Below are 9,055 nucleotides of genomic sequence, written 5' to 3'. Positions count from 1 at the left end.
TTGATAGCGATTGATTTGATGGATTGATTGATTTCCTATTGTGTACGGATTTCTTCGAGATTGACATGGATTTATTGAGTTGATTTATCGATTCGCCTGCCGCTGCATTGACTGGCTTTATTGAATATTGATTTCCGTATTGCATAGATTCATTGACCATTGATTGATATGGAGTTGATTGACTGACATGCATATTGATAGCATCGCCGTGGTTTGATCTCAGTTATAGGTATTAGGTGACCTGCTGGGCTTTGTAAAGCTCATTATATGTGGTTGACATTTTCAGGTCCGAGCAAGGCAGCAGGATTGGAGATTGATCAAGACTGTCAGACGAATCCTTTCACTATGGCTGCCTGGGGCGTCACACCGCATGTGCGGACAAAGTCCATGGGACCGCGTGAAGGCACGAGTGCGGGGCGGGGGCTGACCAACTACGTCGTACTCGACAGCTGGCGGACTGATGGAGTGCGCACGCTAGTGCAGGACCGCGCGAGCACGACAGTGGGCGACATCGAGAGTGCGGGTGAAAACGTTCATGGACTCGACTTTCGGGTCAGTGTCGGGTAGATTTTGTGTTTTTGGATCAACTCGAACCTGACCCATTTTTGAAACGAGTCAAAAATCTCAACCCAAACCCGACCCATTTGCTAACCGGATCAACCCAAACCCTGATTATTCTGAGTCAGGTCTGGGTCGAGTTTTGGGTCGTGTCAAAAATTGACACCCCTACCATCCCTTTCTCCCATCGCAGATCACACAACTGGTCAATGTGGGGCGCAGGCGGGCCAGGCTGGCCAGGCAAATCGCAGTGCGGGCCGGGCATGCCTTGAGCATAGTTCTACTATCAGCGGTGGCGGAAACGGCGTCCGGCCGGCCGGTTCGGCTTCTTACATGAATTTTTGGCCCGAACAGGTCAGATCGGACATTTTTTGACTCCCGGGGATCATTTTTCGATGTTTCGGACTCAATTTTGACACTTTTAAAGTCATTCAGGACCTCTACATGCAAGATCAAATTTCAAATTGCATGAAAAATTTTCAAAAATTTGTGACAAGTATTTTCAGACATCTAGGATTTCGACGTCCAAAAATAGGGGGGAACTGATATATCATCAAAAAAGTATCTTGATCGAGCATGAATCTCGAGGAAAAATCAAGATGGAAGCTTCAAAAATTAAATCTATGACCATCTGAACTCAGATTTCATCAAACTTATAATTGAACTGTGCGTCTAAGAAATACGAACCCAATGACACCGAATTCAAGTTGATCTGAGCCCAAATGTGTCTGAATCGAAGACCTGAAGGGCTATTGAAAGGTTCAAACCACCATTTGGATTACCAAACGGTTTTCAAACATGACATGCTTATATTCGAATCGAGCGGCTCGATGAGACAAATCCAACAAGCACAAGATAGCCAAATTTTGATATCACTAAGATCTTCAAATGTCTAACAAACGGTCCATGATCAAGGGATTCAATATCAGCCGTCCATCCAAACCACTCCACATTTGCCCTTGATACTCCTATTTACGGGTCATGTCATCCTCAAAAAACTATAAATTAATAGCCCCTCATTTCTCTTAAGAGGGGACCCAATCAAGAAGAAGAAGAGAAGAAGGATACGAGAAGAGAAAAAGGGAAGGAGGGAAGAAACTTTGCCTCGATCATCGCCGGAGTTTCGCCCAACGTTCAAGTGACGCCGGAGTTCCGTCCGACTTCCAAGTGACGGCAGAATTCTGCTCGACTTTCAAGTGACGCCGGAATTCTGCCCGACTTCCAAGTTACACCAGAATTCTGCCCAAGTGACGCCGGAATTCTGCCTGACTTCCAAGTGATGCCGAAGTTCTGCCGCCCGACTTTCCAGTGACGCCGAAACTCTGCCTGATCTCGAAGTGACGCCGAAATTTTGTCTATTCTCTAAGTGACTCTGTAATTTAGTTTGAATACACAACTTGTTTGTAACTGGATTTTAATCCGAGAGTGAATCATTGTAATATGATCGTCCTAAATTTTAAGGACGAGTCAGTTTCTTGTACCTCAAGCAAACACTACTAGAATTCTTTCAACTGAGCGTGGCCCAGTAGTTTTTTCCATTTCAAGGGTTTTCCACGTAAAAATTCTGGTGTTCTTTCATCTTCTGTTTGTGTGCTGTCAGGGGCGGAACCATCCATAATTTTTAGTGGGGGCAAACATATAAGTGTTCACATATATATTGGGGGTCCAAGGGGGCAGTGCCCCCAGGCGGGGTTTGACCTGATCGGTTCAGTCGCGGGGTCAAGGGGCAGCGCCCCTGCGGGGGTTTCCGGGGGCAACGCCCCCGGAACAATTTTTGATTTATTATTTCTCTTTGTATTTGGTTCATCATTCTCTAACAATAATACATCTACACAATGAATTTAATTATATTGGGGGCAATTGCCTTTTGACCACAATATTTAACATTTTTAGGGGGGGGGCAATTTGCTTAAAGTCCTTGTAATAAATACTAAAAATAATCTAAATAAGAGCATTAAAAAAAATATTTTTTTTGAGGGGGGGCAACTGCCCCCCCTACCCATAGAGGGGTTCCGCCCCTGTGTGCTGGATATCCGTACAATGCTGAGATGAATACTTTCTAACTCTATCGCCGCGTATATTCTAGCCCGCAACAAACTTATAAAAAGTCTAGAAATTTTTTGTAAAAGTTGAGTGTTTGTTAAAATTGGTGTTTAAGAAGGCCTTTAGGCTAAAAATTAAGAAGTATATTGCTTGAGCCAAAGTCCTTAGTTTGATCTATTGAATTGAGTCATGCGCCATGCATGCATCTCAAAAATAAGATTTCATTTAGTCTGAATAGAATTTAATGCACTTCCTAATATGCATGCATTCATGGTGAATGAAGATAATTAGATTTTTTTTTCTTTGATAGTTAATTTTTCTTTTTTGGTTTGATGAATTTTTATTTTAATAATTATTGGAATGATTTAATGTCATATAAATGTTAGAACACTTGTCGAATATTTATATTTATAGTAGAAATTTATTTGTAAATATATGATAATTATTAACAATATTTTTATTCATTGTATTTTTTAATTTATTTATCCCTTTTATTATCTATATATATATACTTTTATAGATCATCTTCTTACTAGCATTTTGGAGTTTGTGAAGGCGTCTTCAGCTGCTGACTCGGAGGCCGGAGCAGCAGATGATCGAGCGGTTCGAACCATTACAACTATTATTATTTTATTTAATATAACTTGAATTAATAATAATAATAGGTTCGGGTTGACCCGTTTAGATCCGGGTCGGGTCGGGTTCGACCCGAATTGACACCCCTAGTGTCGATCTTAACCATTTCAATTGCCCCAAACATGTCGGAGCTATCCGTTTTTACAACTGACATCATTTGGGTGATTTTGAAAATTTCATCAATATATTTCATACTAATTTTGAGCATTGTCACACTTTCATATCCACTATAAATATATATTTATATAATTATATTATTTCTCTTCGAGTATTTTGACCTCAGACATCCACAAGAGGGAGAAATTATTAGGTGCGGAGCATGGAGGGCGTCCGGAAATTAATAAAAATATGCAATGTCACCTCATTGGTGGGTACCCAGCTCGGTACCCGCACTCGATACCGCTAGGTACCAAGTGCTTAACTGAACGGTTCTCCCGTCCGATCACTGTATAGAATAAATTAAAAGCTCCACAATAAGGGCTATCTGCCTCCCTTCTAACTCCTATATAACCAAAGCAGACTAGCAATAACATCTTTGCAATGCACTTTCTCCATAAGATAAATTATTAAGCTTCGTACAATTGAATAACTAATCATAGACAAAAATTGTGAAGAATTACCGAGTTGCAACTAATGCAAGTAGAAACAATAACTAAATAATAAGTCACAAGCCAAAATTAAGCATAAATATGCACACACTTCAAGCATTTACATACTCTCATCCTCCTCATTAGCCTACATACAAAACCTCACACATATGGGAAGCCTATCCTTCATAGATAGTGTTTTTTTTTTTTTTCATATAAGAGTGGAACTAAGTTGACATATTCACAGATGCAATAAAATAATGTGACGACAAATCGGACAATTGTTATGTGTGTTGAGCCATAAGTCTATACAAGCTGCATGAAATAAGTGTCAGCACGACGGCAATTGCCTAACCTCCTCTCCTTCTTCGAATGGTGATAGACAAATCACGCACTCTGGTGTCATTTCCTCTTCCTCCCCCCAACCCCCACTTCTTTCTTTTGATATTTGAATGTCGGAATCCAACGCCGCATTTCCAATTCATTGACCTCACGATCGAGCAAGCCGCGTACTAAGAGGAATTGGCGCCGAAACCAACTGCAGCAACCCATTGCAGTAGCGCTGATGATGAGGAGTACAATGAAGACAAGTGTGAAGCCAAAGAGTAACAAGAAGTAGTTGAGTTTGCCATCGGATGGAAGAGAGGAAGAGGATGCCATTGGGTGATTTAGTAAGTTTTGATGCTGGTTAACTTCTTCTTCACACTGTAGTGGAGTTTGGGAAGTTGAAAATTGACCTATATTGCAGATGAAAATGATTTCCTTATGCATCATATCAAAAATCTCAACCATCATAAATTTATTTAATCACTCAAACTAATTAAGAATATGAATGATTAGAACATAGGGGGTTTTTTTTTTTCAACAAAAATAACATTTCATTACTTGAAAAAGGGGCAAATACAAGCTCAAAAAAGCAATTGCAAAAACAGTAGGAAAAGAACAATCCCGAGGGCTCAGTAGAAGGCCGAGACTACCAGCTCTCCAGAAGACAAGCACGGACCGTCCAATTGGCGAAACAGAAACCAAGGTTGCCACGAACCTAGCTGGTGGAAAGCGAGCCCCAGCCACATCATAGCCCAGCGATAAAAGAACTAGAACGAAAATTAGAACATAGATCACCAACGAGCACAAGATGACCAAAGTTCTAGCCAACCAAAATGCCATCCAACAAGAAATCATCACCAACCACGCCGGCCTCTACCACGATGCTTACAACGAGAAGAAACTGAAACAAGGGGTTTTTCTCGCAATAAGGCAAACTTATTGCACGGATCCTCATCACCAGAGGATTCTGAAGACTCATAATCAGAATAAGTCGATTCTTGTAACCAATCCAACTGCACACGAACGTCCATTCCCGAATTATCACCCAAATGATACTTTAAACTAGGAGGACCAATTAGCTTAACAGGAACATCAACACAAGTATTGTTAACTAAACCGTCAACCAAAACTGGATGAGCACGTGAATTAGCAGGAAACACACTAACTCCCGCATCCAAATCATTAGATGGAGGAGGCAGAACAGCATCTTCAACAGTGCAATCTAAAGCAACAGGCTTAATAGAATTTTTACCCGAAGCAGCCGGGGCAGACACACCGACACCAAACGTTCAGCACCACCAATCAAATCAGCACTCATACAAGTTCTAGGTGAAACTGCAAAAGAATCAACATTACTCAAATTGGTTTGAAGAGGAAGAAAGGGTGAAGCATTAGGATTCAACACAGCACCCGAAACAGCAGCTATCACATTATTTTCTACCTCATTCTCCACATTACCAATAGCTAAAGTATCCAAACCACCCAAAACAGTAAGACTGGGTTCGACAGAAACATCCTCAGAGACAACACCAAGAGCAATGGGATTAGGATCCATAGCCACCAACACAGGAGCCACTAACTCACACCCCTCCATACTTAACGGTTCATTCACTGCATTGGAAACGGGAACAGAAGTAGTAGGGGGAGAGACAACAAGAGAGGAAGAAGAGCACACACCCTTAAGGTGACCCAGGCGCTTACACGACACACAGAAATCAGGAAACACTTCAAATTGCACCTGCTGTATGTACCCCGAATTCTCAGGCCCAAGCTAGATATGAGAAGGAAAGTTTTTAGTGATATCTAACTCCACCAGAACACGAGCAACAGACGGTCGAGACCCTACAGAAATGGCGGAATCCAATTTTAGCGGCCTCCCGAACAAAGATCCCACATTATGAAGGATCCGAGGGGTGAACAAATGTGGTCTAAGCTTTGGGAGAGAAATCCAAATCGGGATAACAGGGGAATCAAAACCCACATCCAGTAAATGAGACCATTTTGAAAGCTTCATGAAACAATTAAAAACTAAATATGAACGGTGACAAAAAAACTCTACTATAATCCAGCTCATTAGACAGTTTAATCAGGACATGCATCTGATCCAGAACAGTTACAGAAAACTCTGAGTTAAGCTTAAGAGAAAAGAAAAATTTACGAATCGAGTCGAGAGATGGTCGCTTAGTCGGAAAAGAACCAACTAAAGCAAATTGAAAGGGCTTGGCAAGAGCATCAATTTCAATTTACCTATTAGAACATCGGGTTATCATTTATTGCCAAAATTAAAAAGCAAGTAAAGATAGTGATATTAAAGCAATGGAGTAGGGATAAGCAGTAAAGAAACAAAAAAATTGGAATACAGCTGACATAATATTACTCTTATTATATAACCTAATACTTGTTAGCATCTGTGTTCTCTCCAATAGTTATCGGTTCATTTGCACCTTTTTAAAGCATTATGCCCCACCTTATCACTATACATTTTTCTTCTTTCTCAAAATATTGCTCTTAAGTTTTCATGACATCCTCCATTAACATTACCAGTTTGGTTTCACCGAAGTAGAATGAAGATGAGTAGATAAACCTCCAAGATTCTTTCACGTTGATCCGCCAAAAGAAACTTCAAGCTATTAACACCATAGAGATCATGGAATTCTTGCATGCAAGCTAGTATTTTTTTATCGTTAATTGAAGATTATGACCTATGTTGCACCGATACGGATACGACATGCATGATACTAATACGAGACACGTCAATTCTTAAAAATATAGGATATATAAGGGTACGGTGCGGGCACAAAATTATAATTTTTAAATCATATAAAAAAATTAAGAAAACATTCAAAGCATAATATTCTCATATCATCTTCAATAAATATCGTAGCTTTTCTAATTCAAGCTCATCAAGTTAAAGATTAGCAATTTCGAATACTCTATATCATCAAGAGACTCAAATCCATCTCGGAAATGAGAGAACCTTGCTCGCAGCTGCGGAAGTAAATACAACTGGTCTTTTTTTTCGATTTTTTTTGTTTTTCAACGGACATGCGTATCAGATACGCGTGTCCTTTTGAAATTAAATAGTATTTTAATAGGATACAGCAAAGTCGTATCCGACACGTATCGGTGCCGTATCAGAGGCGTATCCGTGTATCGGTGTATCGGATACAACACGCCTTCATGAATAGGTCATATATCCGTGCAACATAGATTATGATTCATGACAATAGCAATCTAAAATAATATGAGTATTCTTTTTAAAATTGACAACTGAAAGATAAACAGTTATTAAATTTTGTATATCTTGTGTAAAAAAAAAAAAAAAAATAAAGAATAAATAGTAAATCAAAGCCTAACCTGCGACCTCCACTGTCTCCTCGATCGTCTCCCCTTCTTCCAACTTGAGCACAGCCACAAGCCGTCACCAGCGCTTATAAGGATTCACTAATTACTGGTTTGACACTGACTGTTAACGGCAGGCAGAGCAAGTCTTCGTTTGATTGCGAAAGTGTCCCCACAGAGGACGATTTAAAATTTGTTTCTTTTATGTAAAAAAATAAAAAATAAATCTTAACCTAACAAAGGCTTGCCCTGCATGGCATTAACGGCATCATCAAACCTGTAATTAGCGAATCCTTATAAGCGCTGGTGATGTCAGGTGACCGTGTTCAAAGTTGGAAGAAGGGTTAGACTTGATTCTTTTATATATATATATATTTTTTTAAATTAGTCGTGCTCTAGTTGGAGAGAAGTTATTAGGTGTGGATATGGGTGCCAATATTTGACACGATTCAAAAATTTTGAATTAAGGTCAACCTGTTTATGAAATGGGTCAGATTATTGTTCAACAAACTAGCCCGTTTTAAAATTAGGTCGGGTTCTGCTTGACTCGGAAACCCAACAATGACCCAGATCGACCCTTTCCAATTATAATGACCCAGAAATTCAATCGTCCGCCTCTCCCGTGTTTGTTATTCAATGTGAAGGCCTTGTCATCCGCCTCACCCGCCTTCCTGCGACCCCGCCGAACGTCTTCCCGCAGCCCTGCAATCCTGTCGATGCCGGCGACATTCCTTCCTATTCATTTTAGTAAATCCTAGGTCGAAGACATTTCATCACTCACATTGCCTTCTAGTCCAGCCGCTTCAACTCCGTCGTCCCTCACTGTCTTCGATGTTGGCAACATTCCTTCCATTCGTGTGCTTCTTCGATCAAAATCCGTGTAGGGTTGGGTCAAACCGGAAACTTGACCTAGTCAGGTCCGAGTTGAATTTCTCGACCTGTTTGTAAAAATGAGTAGGGTTCGGATTGTGTCAAATAGCGTCGGGCCAGTTCCAAGTTCGATCTGAACCAGATCCGCAACCCGATTTTGACACCTCTAAGTGTGGAGTTCAAATGGAGCTTTTTGTCTCAACTCAAATAATGTATTTACACTTGAATTTTTCTCTCTTGTACAACTATAATGTTTACAGTTTGAAATATTTTTGTTAATTTTTAAATAATTTCATAAATTAAAATTAGAACTATAATTATTTTTCAAGTTAATTAACAGTTAGTATATTGCCAAATTAAATAACACTTTGTTTTAAATATGTATTAATTTTTAGTGAAGGCATGAATGAAATTTTTACATAAAACTTACATAAATATGTATAATTTATTACATTAAAATATAAAATAAATAATAAAAAAATTTAATTTATATTAATATATTTTAACAGAGATTTAATTTTAATGACAATAAAATGATATAATAGCTCTATTTACAAAAAGAACCAGCTCTTGATTTGGAAGGAGAAAAGTAGTGTATTTCCTTCCGAGGAGCAAAGCTGTACAATTAGCTTCTTCCGATCGCTCCTTCGGCCAATTGCAGCCATGTTTATCAACCTAGTACCTTCTGCATT

The sequence above is a fragment of the Dendrobium catenatum genome, unplaced genomic scaffold (genome assembly GCF_001605985.2).
Source record: "Dendrobium catenatum unplaced genomic scaffold, ASM160598v2 fragScaff_scaffold_621, whole genome shotgun sequence".
NCBI classification, from domain to species: Eukaryota; Viridiplantae; Streptophyta; class Magnoliopsida; order Asparagales; family Orchidaceae; genus Dendrobium; species Dendrobium catenatum.
This window is presented reverse-complemented; position numbering follows the sequence as displayed.